The 21,123-nt window shown below is 40.2% G+C and overlaps 1 long non-coding RNA gene across 2 annotated transcripts in view; it reads left to right on the plus strand.

The window, feature by feature from the left end:
- The first annotated feature begins 2,313 nt into the window (after positions 1–2,313).
- LOC141127408 (uncharacterized) overlaps positions 2,314–21,123 on the plus strand; it is a 197,849-nt gene continuing 179,039 nt past the window's right edge. For both annotated transcript variants that reach the window (XR_012241549.1, XR_012241550.1), the window contains exons 1-3: positions 2,314–2,634; positions 11,087–11,237; positions 13,597–13,668. This is a non-coding gene — a long non-coding RNA (uncharacterized lncRNA). The remainder of the gene's footprint in view (positions 2,635–11,086; positions 11,238–13,596; positions 13,669–21,123) is intronic.

Below are 21,123 nucleotides of genomic sequence, written 5' to 3' on the forward strand. Positions count from 1 at the left end.
CTGCACTAAATGTAAATAGCAGGAACGGATCTAGCTGAACACTGTGAGCAGGACGCACTGCACTAAATGTAAATAGCAGGAACGGATCTAGCTGAACACTGTGAGCAGGACGCACTGCACTAAATGTAAATAGCAGGAACGGATCTAGCTGAACACTGTGAGCAGGACGCACTGCACTAAATGTAAATAGCAGGAACGGATCTAGCTGAACACTGTGAGCAGGACGCACTGCACTAAATGTAAATTGCAGGAACGGATCTAGCTGAACACTGTGAGCAGGACGCACTGCACTAAATGTAAATAGTCTAGAAGATAACAGGAACGGATCTAGCTGAACACTGTGAGCAGGACGCACTGCACTAAATGTAAATAGCAGGAACGGATCTAGCTGAACACTGTGAGCAGGACGCACTGCACTAAATGTAAATAGCAGGAACGGATCTAGCTGAACACTGTGAGCAGGACGCACTGCACTAAATGTAAATAGCAGGAACGGATCTAGCTGAACACTGTGAGCAGGACGCACTGCACTAAATGTAAATTGCAGGAACGGATCTAGCTGAACACTGTGAGCAGGACGCACTGCACTAAATGTAAATAGTCTAGAAGATAACAGGAACGGATCTAGCTGAACACTGTGAGCAGGACGCACTGCACTAAATGTAAATAGCAGGAACGGATCTAGCTGAACACTGTGAGCAGGACGCACTGCATTAAATGTAAATAGTCTAGATAGAAGATAACAGGAACGGATCTAGCTAAACTGAATACAGTGTATATATATATATGCAACACCTGGGATGCATATATATACACAATACACTGTAAGTGCAGCTAACTGACTGACTGTTCTGCCTAATCTATCTAACTCAAATCAAATGACACTCTCTCTCTCTCTCTCTATCTCTCAGCACACCGGAACACACACTACACAGGGCCGCCGTGCAGGCGGCCTTATATAGTGTGGGGTGTGTACTAAATCCCCTGAGCCATAATTGGCCAAAGCCACCCTGGCTTTGGCCAATTACAGCTCTCTCTACTGACGGCGCTGTGATTGGCCAAGCATGCGGGTCATAGTGCATGCTTGGCCAATCATCAGCCAGCAATGCACTGCGATGCCGCAGTGAATTATGGGCCGTGACGCGCCACACGAATTTAGCGCGAACGGCCCATAACGTTCGCAATTCGGCGAACGATCGAACAGCCGATGTTCGAGTCGAACATGGGTTCGACTCGAACACGAAGCTCATCCCTATTGAGGGCACGTGGTATGGCGCCTGGTAAAGCACCCCCCCATGTTGAGGGCACATGGTATGGCGACTGGTAAGGTTCAGGAGGGGGGACAGCGCATGCTCGCTCGCCCCCCCCCTTCCTAGCCTTCCACACTGCTTGTTCGGATAAGGGCCTGGAATGGAGTGGGATTTTTTCTGATCTAATTCAGATCGAATTTGGTTGAGTGAAGTCTAAACTGGGCAAGAAATTGACATTTTATTAAAAGATTGAATGGAAAATACCACAGTATTTATGAATTTGATTATTTCACTGCATTCAGTTGGGTGCATTTCCATACCATCTCCTTGCACTCAATTTAAACCACAATTTCCCAATTGCAATTGTGTTCCAATTTCACAGATACCATGTGTATGGCCAGATTTAGATCCGCCAGTCCTTGATGCATCTACTTAGTGGCACGTGCTGATGCAACCATTGCTTTCAACTCCTTACTTTGAAGGCAGTTTTTCTGACCAATTGATCCAGTGCCCCTACCCTTTAAGATCTGGTAAACGATTTTTGTAAACAATGCTTTACTGTGCAAGTAATCCATGGTCATACACTACACAAAGCAAGACATTAGGGTAAATATCTCTTGATATGATAACCATGTGAAGGGATTAATTAGAGATTATGAATGCCTGAGAGTGATGGAAGCACTTTTTACTGCACAGAGAAATTTCACAGCATCCCAGGAAATTGTTGTGGGTCCCAGTGGTCTGGCAATGTACATAAGGAAATGCAAACCTTTTTTACTGCTTGAATTCTTAATGAGAAATCTATCTGTCTCTAATCAGCATTAAACCTCAGTAACTGAAGTGTTCTCGTGACTAAGAATAGGCATTTGTTTTTAGAGTCTAAAGCAGATAAGTTAAAAGCATGTACAACAGGTGTTTTTAAATGTGGTGCTCCTTGAACTGGTGAAGACCTTAACAGACTCTGTGGCTTTACCTTCTCTCAGGAGAGCAGAGGGAGTGACATATGCCATGTGCGGATAGGACAGATGTGTCTATCACAAGGCAAAACAGATATACAGCAAGAGATTTTCTGTACAGATGGTCCTATGCATATGTCAAACAATCCATCTCTATGTATGGACTATAAATAGCATGTAGCAGCATCAGAATAAACAGACCTGTCTCGGCTGCACATGTAGAGACCAACCCGTTTAGACAAAGTACTATGACTCTTTGCATATAGCAGTTTGCATTATGTTTGACCAATGCATGCAGCCTATAATGCACGTTTTATGCATCCCTTTAAAGATGCTACATATAAACAAAGCTAGATATGCTAAAATAATGGATGCATATGATTGTAAAATTACAAGAAGAGCAGCAAACCCACCTTTGGCAAGTAAAGGTAAGAGCAGTATAATTAGCTTTTTTTTAAATTGTATTTTTATTGATTACTATTGCAGTTGCAAATATTTCATTTTTCTAGTTTGTTGACATTTTTCAAAAAGTTAATTACTATATACTATAGTTTTAGAAACACAGAAATGTTTTTCATATGTTTATATGAACAATTAGATTTAAGGCCCATTATTTAAAAAATGTAAATATAAATTATCAGCTTAAGTTTTTGGATGTTATCAGTTACATACGTAACAGTATTACCTTTCTTTAACTATAAGTTTAAAGCACAGAAAAAACCTCAACAGTTCTTAATATTTACATGACTTTAGGAGGCATTAATTATATTGTTATTGTCTGTCTGCAGGGCTTTCGGTTAATGCAGGCTGCTCTGTTCCCAAGCATTTTGCAAACGCCAGTAAATCAGTGCAAGAAGAGTTTTTTTATTCTCTGTGCCCACCGCAATCAGTACGGTGACATTCACATTTGTTGTCATTCACAATTTTTTCATGCATGACTAGCATTTCTGCAGCAAAATTTTATTTTTTCACTACGTCTTTCAGCAATTATATTAATGATTGTAATTATAATATATAATTTCAGCTTGAAAACTTAGGTCTCCAAATTAAATTGTATCATTTTGCAGAAACATTCCTTGGAAGGGGAATATAGATTACTTGTGCATCATATTTGTGTATAACAATTGTGTATAGTAAGACTAGGGATTGTGTATTTTTTGTGCTAAAGTGTATCATTTAATTTCAGCAAAAAACAAAACAAAAACAAAATTAAAAAATATAAATAAATGGTTGATGCAGCTGAAAACTGGTGGTGTTAAAGACTGCTGCATTTCTTGGACATTGCATTTTTTTAATGTTGTTATTTTGTGATTTGCATGAAGTTTATGAAGTTTTATACTTCACAGTTACTTAGGCTATACACTTTTACCAGGAGACATTCTATCTATGGGTTTGATAGCTACTTTTTAACCAAGTATGATCTACTTTAAAGTATAGCTTAAAGGATAAGTTCACCTTTTGAAACATGTAACATGTTCCAGCAACTGCAGCCTCTCCACCCCCCCCCCCCCCCCCCAGTGACGACGGGCAGGCATCTTTAACTATAACTATCTTCTCCGGGCACCCGCTGTCACGGTTTTAAAATAACTCCGCCTGGCCACGTCATTTATTTACAGTCTTCTGTTATAGCCTTTGGCGCTATCGGCTTGTAGTTTCAACCAACTACATCGGTGCTGTTGAGCGCTCTGGTAGTTCATTCCTTCTTCCTGTCAGTGTGTATCTGCCTGGCCGTATGAGGAACAAGCAGACAGATACACTGAGAAGTCTGCAGGAATCCTGCATGGCATGCTGATCACAGGTGCAATAAAAAAAATAACAAATGCACATTTTATTTACCTGCAAAAAGATGTGAATTTATTATTATTTTTTTTAAAGGTGAACTTATCCTTTAACACCTTACCGCCCGGCCTATAGCAGAATGACGGCTGGGCGGTGGCTTTACGGTTCTGGCTGGACCTCATATGACATCCTTCACAATGCTTGTATGCGCCTCCCCCACGGGGGCGAGCAGCACGGCGAGCGGTGATGAGCTGTGTCCCTCGAGCTGTGCTTCCCCATTTCTAACACCTGTATGGATCATTTCCTATGTTGCCTCGATTAACCATGACTTTACCTTCCATGTTAAGTGACCCTGGCTTTTTTACTGAAGATGCCTCTGCTTACCGTCTGAATTGTTTACCACATTTCTGCCTTCCAAAAATGTTTCATCTTTTTTCCACATTTTCCAAAAACTTGTGGAAAAAATGACATGTTCAAAAGACTCATAGTGCATCATAGGATATACATTAGGGTGTTTGCTTTCCAAAATTGGACTATTTTTGGGTGTTTCCACTGTCCTGGTGCTTCAAGGCCTTCAAAATTGTGATAGGTAGTCAGCAAATTGTATGTGGAAATGGAGCGAGTACAAAGAAGGGCAACAAAGCTAATAAAGGGTCTGGAGGATCTTAGTTATGAGGAAAGGTTGCAAGCACTGAACTTATTCTCTCTGGAGAAGAGACGCTTGAGAGGGGATATGATTTCAATTTACAAATACTGTACTGGTGACCCCACAATAGGGATAAAACTTTTTCGCAGAAGAGAGTTTAATAAGACTCGTGGCCACTCATTACAATTAGAAGAAAAGAGGTTTAACCTTAAACTACGTAGAGGGTTCTTTACTGTAAGAGCGGTAAGGATGTGGAATTCCCTTCCACAGGCGGTGGTCTCAGCGGGGAGCATTGATAGCTTCAAGAAACTATTAGATAATCACCTGAATGACCGCAATATACAGGGATATGTAATGTAATACTGACACATAATCACACACATAGGTTGGACTTGATGGACTTGTGTCTTTTTTCAACCTCACCTACTATGTAACTATGTAACTATGTCCCTAGAATGCCTGAAGGTGCTACTTGGATGTTGGGCCTCTTTATTTCGTCACATTGTCTAAAAGTCTCATGCAAGTGGTATCAACATACTCAGGACAAGTAGCAGAATGTATTTTGGGGTGTAATTCTTGGTATGTACATGCTATATGTTAGAAATATCTTATAAATTGACAACTTTGTGTAACAAAAATATGTTTTCACTTTCTTTCCACATTTTCCAAAAACTTGTGGAAAAAAATGACATGTTCAGAAGACTCATAATGCCTCATAGAATATACATTGGGATGTTTGCATTCCAAAATGGCATAATTTTGTGGGTATTTACATTGTCCTGGTGTTCTATGGCCTTCAAACCTGTGATAGATAGTCAGGAAATGAAATGTGTAATTGTTGTCCTTAGAACGCCTGAAGGTGCTACTTGGATGTTTGACCTCTGTATGTGGCCAGGCTGTGAACAAGTCTCACACATGTCATATTATTGTACTCAGGACGAGTAGAAAAATGTGTTTTGTATTGAGAAAATTAGTTGTTGAGAGAGGAGGTAAAAAGGCCACATCCCCAATATGGTAACCCAAACTACAAACCCCACTGAATGGGACTTTAAAGGGCATTCACAACTTTAAGAGTAAATATATATATACAAATTTAAATTTTATTTGAAACTGAAATAAAATTATGTTTTTTATAAATATTTACTCTTCAAGTTGTGAATGCCCTTTAAAGTCCCATTCAGTGGGGGTTGTAGTTACCAAAATGTGTTTTGGGGTGTAATTGCAAGTATGCCTATGCTGTGTGAGAAATAACTTAATATGACAATTTTAAATAATAATTTCTTCATTTCCCAAGAATTGTGGGAAAAAACTACAACTTCAAAAAACTCATTATGCCTCTTTCTAAATATCTTGGACTGTCCAAAAAGGGGTCATGTAAGGGGAATTTGTACTGTGCTGACATTTCAGGGCCTCAAGAAATGATATAGGCAGTCGGTACATCACGTGTGATCAACTTTCAACAATACTTAGCATAGCTTGTAAACTCTATAACTTTCACACAGACTAAATAATATACACTAATTTGGGTTACTTTTACCAAAGATATGTAGCAGTATAAATTTTGGCCTAAACTTATGAGGAAAAATTACTTATTTGCAAAATTTTATAATAAAAACTAAAAAAAAGGTTTTTTTTCCCCAAAATTCTCACTCTTTTTTTCGCTTATATCACAACCCCCCCCCCAAAAAAAAAAAAACTAAACACAGTGGTGATTAAATACCACCAAAAGAAAGCTCTATTTGTGTGGAAAAATGATAAAAATGTTGTTGGGGTGCAGTGTAGCATGACTGAGTAATTGTCATTCAAGTCATCCAATTTAGCAGAAAATTGGTCTGGGCAGGAAGGAGGTAAAAGTTCCAAGTATTGAAGTCATTAAGCACTTTGTGTGAAACACGTCCAGGTTCCCTTGCTGATATCTGTTTACCTGTGCACACCATTTTTTTGCATCAAACTTGCTTGAGCAAGTGAATGAAGTGACTTCACTGCACTGGAGTTTCTTTGTACGACTTGGCAAAGCAAGTTTTTTCAGGCTTTTGGATTTGTAGGGAATCTTTCTCTCAGCCTGTGATGGGTAAATCATTTAAGTTTTTATGCCACTGAATGTGGTTTCTTTTCTTCACCTGCAAGAAGAAGTGAGTTTAGCACTTGTGATAGTTGTATCTCTGTTGGCCTCCACCAGTGCTGGTGTATGCTGAGAGCACTAGAAATGTTCTAGAGATCTTGGCATACTCCAGTAGTACCAAAAGCCATTATAGCCATTTACTGCTTGTTCCTGCTAGTCACCCACACACTGTATATTCTAATAAGAGAGAGAAATCTTATGAAAGAAGAGTGGTAAGTCATGGTTCCGGTTACGGATAAGAAATACAGTAAGACTCACAAAGGAACTTGCACTATAATTTAAAGTGGCTCCAGGTGTTTTCATTATAAGTAAAATATGGACAACCATAAACAATTCTTTTAGGCCTGATTCACACCTACAGTATTTCACAAAACGGAGTACACCTCTCACATTTTTGTAAATATTTTATTATATCTTTTCATGTGACAACACTTAAGAAATTACACTTTGCTACAATGTAAAGTAGTTAGTGTACAGCTTGTATAACAGTGTAAATTTGCTTCCCCTCAAAATAACTCAACACACAGCCATCAATGTCTAAACCGCTGGCAACAAAAGTGAGTACCCCCTAACTGAAAATGTCCAGATTGGACCCAATTAGCCATTTTCCCTCCCCGATGTCATGTGACTCATTAGTGTTACAAGGTCTCAGGTGTGAATGGGGTGCAGGTGTATTAAATTTGGTGTTATCGCTCTCACTCTCTCATACTGGTCACTGGAAGTTCAACATGGCACCTCATGGCAAAGAACTCTCTGAGGATCTGAAAAAAAGAATTGTTGCTCTACAAAAAGATGGCCTAGGCTATAAGAAGATTGCCAATACCCTGAAACTGAGCTGCAGCACGGTGGCCAAGATCATACAGCAGTTTAACAGGACAGGTTCCACTTAGAACAGCCCTCACCATGGTCGACCACAGAAGTTGAGTGCACGTGCTCAGCAACATATCCAGAGGTTGTCTTTGGGAAATAGATGTATGAGTGCTGCTAGCATTCCTGCAGAGGTTGAAGGGGTGGTGGTTCAGCCTGTCAGAAGGAAGCCTCTTCTAAAAATGATGCACAAGAAAGCCCGCAAACAGTTTTCTGAAGGCAAGCAGACTTAGGACACGGATTACTGGAACCATGTCCCGTGGTCTGATGAGACCAATATAAACTTATTTGGTTCAGATGGTGTCAAGCCTGTGTGGCGGCAACCAGGTAAGGAGTATAAAGACAAGTGTGTCTTGCCTACTTGCCTACAGTCAAGCATGGTGGTGGGAGTGTCATGGTCTGGGGCTGCATGAGCGCTGCCCACACTGGGGAGCTACAGTTCATTGAGGGGACCAAGAATGCCAACACGTATTGTGACATACTGGAGCAGAGCATGATCCCCTCCCTTCGGAGACTGGGCTGCAGGGCAGTATTCCAACATGATAAAGACCCCAAACACACCTCCACAATGACCACTGCCTTGCTAAAGAAGCTGAGGGTAAAGGTGATGGACTGGCCAAGCATGTCTCCAGGCCTAAACCCTATTGAGCATCTGTGGGGCATCCTCAAACGGAAGGTGGAGGAGTGCAAGGTCTCTAAAATCCACCAGCTCTGTGATGTCGTCATGGAGGAGTGGAAGAGGACTCCAGTGGCAACCTGTGAAGCTCTGGTGAACTCAATGCCCAAGAGGGTTAAGGTGGTGCTAGAAAATAATGGTGCCCACACAAAATATTGACACCTTTGGCCCAATTTGGACATTTTCATTAAGGGGTGTACTCACTTTTGTTGCCAGCGGTTTAGACATTAATGGCTGTGTGTTGAGTTATTTTGAGGGGACAGCAAATTTACACTGTTATACAAGCTGTACACTTACTACTTTACATTGTAGCAAAGTATAATTTCTTCAGTGTTGTCACAAGAAAATATATAATAAAATACAAAAATGTGAGGGGTGTACTCACTTTTGTGGGATACTGTATGCAGGTTGCAGTTTGCATATTGCAAGTGCATTTTGCATTTTGTATCTTTCAATACACGCTTTTGATCCATTGAAGTCTATGGAACCAAAAACCAGAAAAAAGTCCCTGGCCCTTTCCATAAAATGCACCGATGTGAACTACATCCCTAGAAAACCATGTTAAATGGACTGTAGTGAGTTTCTGAAAACGCACTAAAAAATGCATAGGTGTGAACCTGGCCTTACTGCACTGAAAATTCCTCTGCTCATTGTTTTTTTTTTTTAATGACTAAGATGGAATGCTCCACTGTTGATATGAGCTGCATGTTAGTAGCGCCTCTTGGACAGCAGCGTGATATTACTTTTACATGATATATGACTGTCCAAAATATTAGTAACTGTTGGTGTACAAACAAGTGAAAGACTGGGGAATCACAGGAGCAAACCTATCATGGAACTAGCCAAAAAAGTAATTTATGCTCACAATACAGGTGAAATTAATTAAAAAGCAATCCCAGCCAAATAGCTAAATTACTAATTAAAATACATGCAGGAATACATTTGTCTACTAAAATATTTCTTATGTACTGTAACAGTACTGTGAGTTTTAACAAATCAGATTAAAGAAAGGTTGCAGGTAATTAACTAACTGAAATGAAGAAAAAGCATAATAGATTTAAAGAAATACATAGGTGAACTAAGTATTTAAATAAACTCTTTAATTACAAAAAAACTGATATCAGGCACAAAATTCAGGTACCTAGGAGTAGTCACTGACACCCTATAATGGCAACACTTCTTTGATCTTGAAGAAAAGGTCACTGGCATTTTATGGAACCTATACTTATAAGTTTTTTTTTCCATCTCAGATTTTGGTGTTATCTTTAAATGCAGAAAGTTTGTTGTTTAAACAATATCTTTTATTGGCTTACTAAATTGAAGATATAAACCAGCCTTGCATCTTTAATAACTTAGGTGAGAAAATGAATCACTTAAACTATACATTTTCTGCATTGATCAATGGCTGACATGATACAAGACTGTAGTCTACTAGTGTTTTCTATAACATAATTTTGTCACTGCAAAAACACTGCTGTCAGATATAAAATGCAGTAACCTAGAGGTAGTCACTGTACTTTATGGCATCTGTGGCTAAAGATTTTTTTCCACATCTGAGGTTTCCTTCTAAATAACTCGCTACAAAAGTGAGTAACTACAAAAGAAAAAAACTGCTGCCAGATATAAAGTACTGGCAGTGGCAGCCAGAGATTCATGTAATATCTTCTTCAAACTTCAACATTAACGGTCAAGCTTTAACACTATCAGGAATTTCGGGAGAAAGCGGAAGGGCTTGGAGGTTGCTGCAGCCATAGGAATGTACCTCTAAGTGCACTTTGCATTCTTGTGACTTTTATCAGTGACTGGCTGGCACTGGTTAAAGCTTGTAGGAGGAGCTTTCATTCTCCTCTGACTGTCCTATGAGGCTGCACGACCCCTAACTTTCTGTCTGGACAGTGCTTTTTGACCCTGTGCTGATCACATGCACCCTTCCAAAAAAAGAAAAAACTCTAAAGCAATACACACCAAACTGAACAAGCTCAGGGTGCCTCCAAGGCTCTGTTCTACCAGGAGATAGATTGGGGACAGTAAAAGAAAGGGAGGATCAGAGAAGACAGGATCAAACAGCCTTTTTACACAATGCACAGAATTAACCCCTTAGGTTCCACAATGAGTATAACAAGCATGCTTTACTGCATATACAGACTGATTTTACTGTTGTGGGTTTAGTAACACGTCAAGACAATGTATAGTTTAAAGTGGTTGTAAACCTAGTTACACCACTTTTACCTATAGTTAAGCCTATAAAAAGGCTTACCTGTAGGTACTGAAAATATCTCCTAAACCTGCACGATATTTACAGTATATGCTTGCACCAATGTCAGCGACGGATGCACACTGAAGAAAGGGCACAATCGTGCCGTTTCTAAAGGGCCCGTGCTGTAACCGGCAGCTCCCACACGCATGCGCGGAAGTGACGTCAGGTGACTCTGGACAGTCACAGAGCCGGAGTCCATGGCCCCGGAAGAAAGAGGGGTGAAGATGGAAGCGGCCATTGCGGGCTTCGTTTGCAGGTAAGTGGCACATAATGGGCTAGTATGCAATGCATACTAGCCCGTTATGTTTTTACCTTGCAGGGAACAAAAGAGGAGGTAAAACCCATCAGGGTTTACTTCCTCTTTAAAGTAAGCTTGCTGATATACTTGATATTTTTATTTATAATTACTCTTCGATTGTCCTATGTATTCCTGCAAAGTACAAAAGAAGTGGTATAACTGTTGCTTATAGTTAGGTCTTAAGACAATGTATAGATTAAAGTAAGCATGCTTGTCTAAATTTTGCTTTCCACAGGCCCAACTACTTCAAAACATTCTTATAAATTGTAAATTACTGAGGAGAAGCTGTTGAGGATGTCATTCTGTGTTCAGAAGTCTAACTTCAAAGCAGGAAAGAGAAATGCAGGCTTCCTAGGCTAACAGGCTCCAAGACTGTTACAGAGTATGTAAGTAAACCCTTAGAATTTCTTGCAACATATAGTAATTGTTTTTCTACTGCATTCATGAAGGCACACAAGATTCAGAGACAGTTCGGCTATACTGCCACCTACTATACAGAAGAATTTTGACCCTAGCAACAAAGAAAACAGTGAGCAGCCTGGTATAACCCCTTCCACTCCCAGCATGCCTCAGTTTTTTTTATCAGTGTCCTAGGAGGATGGATGTCTTTTCTCTACTGAGCACAATTTAAAGCCCAAGTTTAGTTAAGAAGGAACTACCTATAATCAATATAATGTCTCTGTTGTGTGGCTGTCTCCTAGCTTAGTTTAAATCTTCTTCCTCTGATCCCCCACCTACACCCACCACTGTAATTGTTTGGTGTAGCGGCGATTAATAGAGCTGAGGGATCTGTGACAGACACCCATTAAGAGAGCTGGGTACTCTTGATGAGTGCATATGACAAGTCTATTTTTTGTTTAAAAACAAATTTAGGCTTTAACCAGTTTTCTAGCCATTTCATCTTTTTTTAAGATTATTTTATGATTTAATCAGGACTTCATCTTGGTGTCTTTATGTGGCTATCCAGATTAGTGAATCTTCAGCAATAGATTTAGAAGCTGTACCCAGACCCTGCAGGACAGGACGAATGGGGGCCTGCCTGGAACTAGATCTTTGGGGACTGGGCTCTATTTGTGTACTGTGTTAACCACAGAGGTCTTTTCAGGTCCAGAGCTGTGGCACAGCCACATTTTTGTGTCACTAGTGTCACATACACACACTCATCAATGTGATCTAGAATCTTCCCGCCATTGCTCCTATTCACAAAAGACTTGCTTTTCCACCTTGGTTAGACTCTGCTGGCACCTATTGTGACCTAGTCACCCCTGGTTATTTGAATCTCTTAGCAGCCAGTTTGTGAGTACTTGAGGTGCTCAATTAAGGTGTCTCTGTATATGTCAAGCACTGCTTGTCATATTCCAAGCTTAAACAATTCTTCTGTATTGGGGCTCTACAGCCAGGGCTGCTGATTGCCTGACAGCCCCCCACTTGGGTAGCGTAAATTTGGCTGTTCCATATTTGGGCAACAATGACACCACTATCCATGCCCTGTATAGCTTATGACAGTTTGGGGGGGGTTGATGGGCATTGTGATTGTCAATGGATTTACAATGATCTACTTTTTGGGGGATTTTTATTTCCTTTCCTGGCCAGCCAAGGATGCATGCTTGAAGGGTTTCGATTTTTTTTTTGGGGTGGGGGTCTGAAATGTTGATCTGTGAAACAGTAAAAACCACATCATCCTGTAGGTGGCAGTATAATCCAATCATCCCTATATCCTGTGTCCCTCAATGAACCCCAAACAAAGGGATTTTACAGAAGATAAAAAAGTCCTATTAACCTATTCATAATACAATATGAGAATCTTAGAGGCTCCAAAATCTATCAGCTTTACCTAATCTTGTTTTCTAACCAGCAGTGTAGATAACTACACAGGTCGTCTAAACACATTGCTAAAACATGAATTACTCCCCTTATACATATATTACCAATAAAACAAGTACTTTTGATGGAGTTTGAGGCTAGGTTTGGAAAACACAGGTCCAGTGTTAAAACGAGCTTCAAACTCGTACAGCATATGCTTTGTTCAGCAATAGTAACATATATTGCTATTCTCCTATTTTCTCCCTTATTTAATGTAGTCCCACAGTCAGTAAACCATGAAATGTGCGTGGCGGTTCATACCCCAGCCTTAAAAATAGCAGTGTCATCATACGTTTGTCACTGCAGTGCATATAACATTTCTGTTACAGAGCTGGAACTGTGGCTACCATGTGTTGCTGAAATAAAAGCCTTAGCATGTGTATACTGGAACTTGTAATTCATAAGGCACAAAGAACCAGAATGTTGCTATTAACCTCTTAATAACTGTTAATTGGCTTTTGTTATGCCTTAGTGCTGTTCTGTCTTTTGTTCTGTAAAATGTTGTACCTACAGGCTTTAGCTTGTAGGTACAAGCTATTACAAAGCATTTTCAAAGTGTGTTAAGAAATCTTGGAATAACTTTGTTGCATGCTTTAAAACAACTTTCAGGTCCATTTAGAGGAGTTTAACACATATCTTAGTGGAGATGTGGACTGTCACTCTCACATGCAGGACGCAGGCTTTCAGGAAGCTTTAGCTCTACTTAAAACTTGTTAAAAGTCTGCTTATAGCAGGCCTTTTTTTCCCATTCATTTAAGTTTTGACCATTCTCTCCTTCTCTCCTCTCTATTACACATTTGCTAAGAATTTTATTATATTTTGTGGCCTGTAAATAGTTTAACATTGTCCCTCCACCCTCTCATTTCCTCTTTTCTCACCTAGGTGAGAGTGACGTACCTTCAGCCACCCAAAGACTCTTGGGATATTCACAGCACACATCCCAGGAGGCTGCAGGTCGGTCAGCTAAAGTATTGTGAGATTTTCTGCATAAATGTCAACTATGCAAGTGTAAAATCTTGAGAATCTTCTGCATTTATCAAACTGCGGCCTTGTGACTTTATAGATAATGGATTTTTACATAATAATATTTACCTATTCTTCACATGATAGGGTTTTATATTGTTTGGAAAAATATGAGGGTCAATGACCTGGAACAAGTGTGTAGATAAAAAAACAAGGTTTCTCCATGGTGGCATTTAGGCCAACTGCACTTAGTTACAGCAGCAAATGGTAAGTAGCCTATACTGCTGCTGAAACACAGTGCCTCATACCGTATGGAGCTAACCCTATAACATTATATTACAGTTCACACAGCTGCCTAATAGTTTATGTGAAGGAAATAGTTTACTCTTTATGTGTACTCCACCTGGGAGTACACATAAAGAGGGAATATACATTGTAAAATAATAAAATCCATCCAACATACAATTAAGAAAATTATCACTAATTAGGATCTAGCAATTGGTCCGAAATTAAACATTGGAAAGTCTTAAGTTTTCTACTAAATGCAGGTCAGTCAGAATGCTAACAGTAACATTTGTTAGACAAAACATATAAGAACTAACTTAAAGAAATCAAAACTTTAAACAATTCCTAAAGTTTGATGTGAGTTTCCATTTTTAATGTGTACTTGTATATCTGACAGAAGATGGGAACCATGGGATGATTTGTCCCAGGTGGCCTAGTATTAAAGAATATTTTCTGTCTTGTCCTGAAATCTAGCTTTCAATTCCTCAAAACTTTTGCCCTCTAAGGTATTATTGATTGAGAGGGACCTGTTACCTAGAGGCTGTGAGGAATAGATATTTCATGTTTGATGCATAATTCTTCAAATGTTTTAAGTCGATGTGTGAGTGGGTAGGGTGACATTTCTAAGTTGGAACAATCCAGGTTAGACCCACAATTATGTTGTGCTTGTGGTAAGTCTATCAGGTATAACAGGATTATGTGTCAAATTTTACAAATAGAGAGAGATGCGAAAATGGAGAATTTCAACTGTTATTGGAAAGTGCATAGGGTCTTTAATCAAAAGGGAGTCATATTAGGGATCAGAAATGACCTGTGAAGTCCAGTGTTGTGCAATTTCTACCCAGCTATTATAGGATTGTTGGGAGTACCAAGATGGTAAATTTTAGGTGAGCAGCGTAGTAGTATTTAACCAAATCAGGGACACCTAGTCCCCGTATGGTCTTTTGAGTTATTAGTAGGGATGGGCCGAACGCACCCCTGTTCGGTTCGCACCAGAACTTTCAAATACCGTGAAAGTTCGGACCCGAATAATGAACCCCATTAAAGTCAATGGGACCCGAATGTCAAAAATCAAAAGTGCCCATTTTGAAGGCTTATGCAAGTAATTGGGCATACGATGGTTATAGGGGTCTGGGTTCTGCCCTGGGGGACATGTATCAATAAAAAAAAATTCATTTTTTAATGAGCAGTGTTTTTTATTTTTAAAAAGATAGCCTAAAAATGAAAAATTCCTTCCAATCTAGTGGTGCCGGGGAAGGGGGGGGGGGGGTGTCCCCTTAGTCTACCTGTAAAGTGGCAGATCTGTACCATGTCTAGAATCTGCTGCAGCAATAATTGCATTTATAAAGCCAAAATAAAAATATTATTATTTTTATACAGGATTTGAATAGCGCCAACAGTTTTTCGCAGCCCTTTACAATAAAAAAGGGAGACAATACAGTTATAATACAATAAAATACAGGCGGATTAAGAGGGCCCTGCTCAGAAGAGCTTAAAAAAATGAATTTTTCCCTGCAAGCTGCCTTTAATTTGCTTAGCAACAGCTGGGGAGCCAGTGTGTATGATGAGGCCACAATGTAGTGCATTGGGAACAAGATTAGAGATTTTTTGGATACATTCTGGTGTCACTTTGACTTTGTATAGAAGTAACAGTTGCGTAAAAATTGGTCTTTGGGTGTCGGTTGCGCCTTCCCACCGTAACGCTATAGAGGTAATCTTGATGAAAGCAAGAATTGGCCTTGCTGTAGAAAATTGCAATGATATGCACCTGTCAAACAGGTGCAGAAAAATTGGTCTTTGGGTGTCAATGGCGCCTTCCCACCATAACCCTATAGAGGTACTCTTGATGAAAGCAAGAATTGGCCTTGCTGTAAAAAATTGCAATGATATGCACCTGTCAAACAGACGCTGAAAAATTACTCTTTGGGCGTCGGGGGTGCCTTCCCACCATAACCCTATAGAAGTGCTCTTGATAAAGACAAAATATTTTGCAATGATATGCATATGGTTGGTATTTTTGCCACGTTTGATGTGCCTGAGACACAGTTTGCAGATAGCAAGAGTGCAATCTGCTGCAGATGTGCTGAAAAAGGCCCAGACAGCTGAGCTTTGGGGAGTGTGCTGGGAGATAACAGCTGTAGAATGTGATGGAATAGGGTGGCTGCTCTCTACTCTTTCTTGATGTCAGCCTCCTTGGGGTTGTGCTGCCTCACCTTCAGTTTCCTCCTCTGCTCTATCTGACACCCAAGTCGCATCAGTGACCTCATCATTATCATCATCTCCATCTCCTCCATCTTCATCATTACCACTGGAGACAACTTGGCAATACGCTGTGGCTTGGGGAACATGAATGCCAATTTGTCTACCAGTGTTCCTCCCTCTCTCTAGGCTCATGGACTGACCACCTACTTCCACCTTCCCTGCCAAGGGAACATCTGCCTCTCCTTGTTATGTTCCCAGACATTATTGAGAGGGAGGGGGCAGTGCTTATAAGCAAATGTAAAGAAGTTGAAATCTGTACATAGATGCACTTTAATCAATGTAAAGAGGTGTTTGGTGCACTTTAATTTGAGTACTCACACTATACAAAGACTCCACGGATACACTATAATATACTGCAATATAATGCGCCAAATGTACAGTGGCACACAGAACTATATGGTGTTAAACTGGCAGTAACGCAGACACAACTATATGGCGTTAAACTGGCAGTAACACACACAGAAGTAAATGGCGTTAAACTGGCAGTAACACACAAAACGATATGGCGTTAAACTGGCAGTAACGCACAAAACTATATAGCATTAAACTGGCAGTAACGCACACAGAACTATATGGTGTTAAACTGGCAGTAACGCACACAGAACTATATGGCGTTAAACTGGCAGTAACGCAGACAAAAGTAAATGGCATTAAACTGGCAGTAACACACAAAACTATATGGCATTAAACTGGCAGTAACGCACACAGAACTATATGGCATTAAACTGACAGTAACGCAATCAAATAGACGTTGTTCAACCGTCACTACACTGACACTATCTGAACTGTCCATACTCTGAATATTCCATAAATGTATTCATTTGTCTACTCCTATAATTAGCTAGTCTATTAAAACTCTGATCACATGTTACTGTTGATATCACAATAATATAAGGTTAGCTATAAAAACAAACACACTGCTTTATAAAATAACGTCTTATTTATTTCCCAAGAAAATAGGAATATGCTAACGTGAAAATACTAAAGGAAGATATTACAAAGCATATAACAAGAAGAAACATCAAATATACTTATTGTAAAGCTGTCCTATAGATACGGTATCATCAGCTGGCCTCGAGATGGTAACAGAGAGAGCCATGCGGCTCAGAGAGCCATCAGGCACGAGCCAGGAGCGCAAAAGGGACAACTTCCCTCCTGTATGCACTTTTTATACTTCAATCATACACCGTTCGGACCCAACCCCATTCCCTGCCCATTTAGGTTTCTAACAAATGAAAGTAGTTCCAGAGCAGTCCTTCTCAATATATTATATTACTGTCCGTCCTGCTGTATTGGCCTCTAGGGGCAGCATTGTCCATGTATCATGTTTATGTACCCTGGGTCAATCTTCAATGCCTTTGATCTTTGTAACCAACCTTCATCAATTATCCTGGCCGCCATGACCCTCTTTGAAGTTTGCTTGCATAGCGTTATCACATCAGACGGTTCGGAGCCAAGCTTTTGTTCAGCCTTGCTTCTTCAGATGAATAATCTAATATGATACAAAGCTTTGATGTACAACATGTTACATTCCAAAGGCTACCTGTCTGCCTCAACCAGAAAGTGAAAGTTCAAAATTAACCTCCTTCATACACGGCTCCTACGGAACAGTCCATAACTGTCTTAACGTGTTGCGTTTCCCAACATGTGCTTCAGAAACAGCTCCTATGGAACAGTTCATACCTGTCTTAACGCATTGCGCTTCCCAACATGTGTTTCGGAACCAATTCCTATGGAACAGTCCATAACTGTCTTAACGTGTTGCTTTTCCCAACATGTACTTCAGAAACAGCTCATATGGAACAGTCCATAACGGTCTTAACGCGTTGTGCCTCCCAACATGTGCTGCTTTGCCACTGAGTGACACACCACCATCATTCTTCAGCAACAGCTTTCATGTCACCATTCTGTGTCTTCTCCTTTCTGGTATCTTCACAATGGGATTTCCATTCACTCACTATTCCCCAGCACACACACAGAGTAATATTTTAACCAGCTTTCAGATACAGAGTCTCGAGGAGGGCCTTACTCACCCATATTACTAACCTAAAATACAATCACAGGGAACTCTGGGCCCCTCACAGCCTTCTACATACCAGGGTAGAAACATGGATTCCCCTAGACCTGTGTATGGGCAACCACCCAAAAATAATTTAAGAGGTAGGGGAGGCCCCAAAAGGGGCAATACAGGAGGCGGTCGTCCTGTGCACCATGAGCCTGTCAATACTCATAATGGGTTTGCGCCTCTCTACAGAGAGGATGAACATTATGGAGGGAACGACAGGTACATTGTGCAACATCCTCAACAAGGACCCCCATGTGGCAATAATAATTCTTGGAGCCACAGTGGAAATTTTTCACCAAGGGGCCCTTATACATATGAAAGGGATAATGGTGGTAGTGGGTATTGGGGAGATTATAATCATATACCTACCCAATCCACCAATCATTGATTGAACAATGATAATTTTTTTCCCATGGAGGGAGCCAGCCTAAAAAGAAACACAGAGCCAAACGAGGGACCAGAGGGGAGAGGAGGACAAGGTCAAAAAAGAAGGAGGGTTTAACAGACACTGGGCTATTCAATCTGAGCACAGCCCCTCTTTCTCATGAAGAGAAGGTGGTATTAAACCCTGGCCTTCAATTTGTTCCTCCCCGCCCCTTAAATAAATTTGAAACTTATATGGATATCCATAAGTACATTCGCAAACTTAATGTACAGATATATTATCTCTAACCCTATTTGTAATAGGACTATGGTTATATCTGAGTTTCAACATACCACCCTGTCAAATGCTTCAGTTGGAGTTTTTAGGGACCTAATATTCAAAGATCCTGATAAACTGACCATAAAGGAAAAGAGGATGGATGTAGTCTTTAAAGGGGGTTTGGATTCCCTCAAGCAAAGGAATGACATTACTGTCCGCCCAGCTGATAAGGGGGGTGGTATTGTCACTCTTGGCAGTGCTGCCTGTGTGTGGAGAAATTAATAGAATTCTGTCTAAAAGGATACATATTTTCCTCTTGGAAGTAATCCGACTCAAAAATATAAGAGAGAACTTCAGGTGATAGTAGATGAGGGTTTCAATAAAGGTATTTTGAACAAAAAGGAGAAGTTTTATTTGATCCCAGTAGCACCTCGCATTCCGGTGATCTACTACCTCCCAAAAGTTCATAAGAACCCCTAAATCCACCTGGCCACCCTATAATTAGCGGAATTGATTCCGTTACGTCAAGGATTGGGAGGTACATAAACAATTTTTTGCAACCTCTCGTCTCTAAAACTCCTTCCCACCTTAAAGACAGCACACAGGTCATTAATATCCTGAGACAAGTCACTTGGAAAGAAGGGTATATTATGGCTACCGCTGACGTGGCTTCTTTATACACCATTATTTCCCATTGCCATGGTAGAGAAGCTGTGAAGTGTTTTTTTTGAAGAGATTCGGGTTGCAGCAACGGTTCCTTCTCCATCTCCTCCACTTTGCCATGAGCCATAATTATTTTTGGTTCAATGGCTCCTACTATTTGCAAGGTCGGGGAGTGGCGATGGGTGCCAAATTTGCATCTAGTATGGCCAATCTTTTTATGGCCAAATGGGAGAAGGACATCATCCATGGTCGACAGAGGACCGAGTTGATCTTCTGGGGTTGATACATTGATGATGTCCTCCTCCTATGGGAAGGAGGCCGTGCCTCTTTAGATCTCTTCATCGGTGAGCTTAACACCAATGATTGAGGCATTGTTCTCCAACACGAGGCCAGTATTTCCGTTATACACTTTCTAGACCTGGAAATCAGAGTAGAGAATCACAGGCTTATTACGTCTACATACTTTAAAAATACAGATAGGAATGGCTACATAGGGATGGACAGTTGCTATCATGAGTCTTGGCTCAGATCTGTCCCTATGAGCCAATTCCTTACATTAAGGAGGAATTGCACCTTATGGGAGGATTATCTAAGGGAGGCGGAGTTCTTGAAAACTCACTTCCTACAGAAAGAATATGCAGTTAATGATCTTGATCGGATCATAACTGATGTCGCCTCGAGAGAAAGAGATGATTTATTGAAGCCTAAAATAAGAGATGAAGGGGGAGATTTTTCTTCTCGTTTTTCTTTTTATACCACCTATTCGAATCAACACTTTTCGATTAAAAAGATTTTTAGAAAACATTGGGGCGTTCTAAAAAATGGCAGAATACTAGGTCCCTTGCTTCCGGGTCTACCTTGGGTCACCTACAGAGGTGCACCCACTGTGAGACTTTCAGATAGCCCCAAACGTAATTAGACGCCCAGTAGGACCAAGTTTATTTGGGCATTTTAAGGGCTACTATTGATGCAGAAATTCCAAATTTTGTCTAAATAACTGTCATAGGGAGAGAAAGTACATCTCTTTCAGCTCTAATGTTACTGGTCGAACGTATGATGTGGGATCTTTCATCACCTGTTCGACCAAGAATGTGGTTTATATGATCACGTGCCCTTGTGGCCTACATTACATGGGTCACACTATTCACAAGCTAGTAACTAGACTCAAGGAGCATCTGGCGAATATTTGTAAAGGCTTTTTGAATCATAGTTTATCAAAGCACTATGCGTTGTGTCATGATAAGAGCCTAAAAGGTACATATTTTATGGCTATAGATAGGTTTGATCCGCATTGGAGAGGCAGCCATATTAGTAGGGAAATCTCAAAGATGAAGACCTAGTGGATTTTCTGTTTAAAATCCTATAGACCATTTGGCTTAAGCATAGAATAAGATGTGAATGCCTTTATCAATAACAGTTGAATCCCCAGATTATTCTTCCTCTTTTAGTATTTTTTTAGCTAGGTTTTTCTCTATGTTGTTCTTATATAGTTAGATTATCTGTATTACCTGTTTTCAACCACTAGATG

Source organism: Aquarana catesbeiana, linkage group LG02 (assembly GCF_042186555.1).
Source record: "Aquarana catesbeiana isolate 2022-GZ linkage group LG02, ASM4218655v1, whole genome shotgun sequence".
Taxonomy (NCBI): Eukaryota; Metazoa; Chordata; class Amphibia; order Anura; family Ranidae; genus Aquarana; species Aquarana catesbeiana.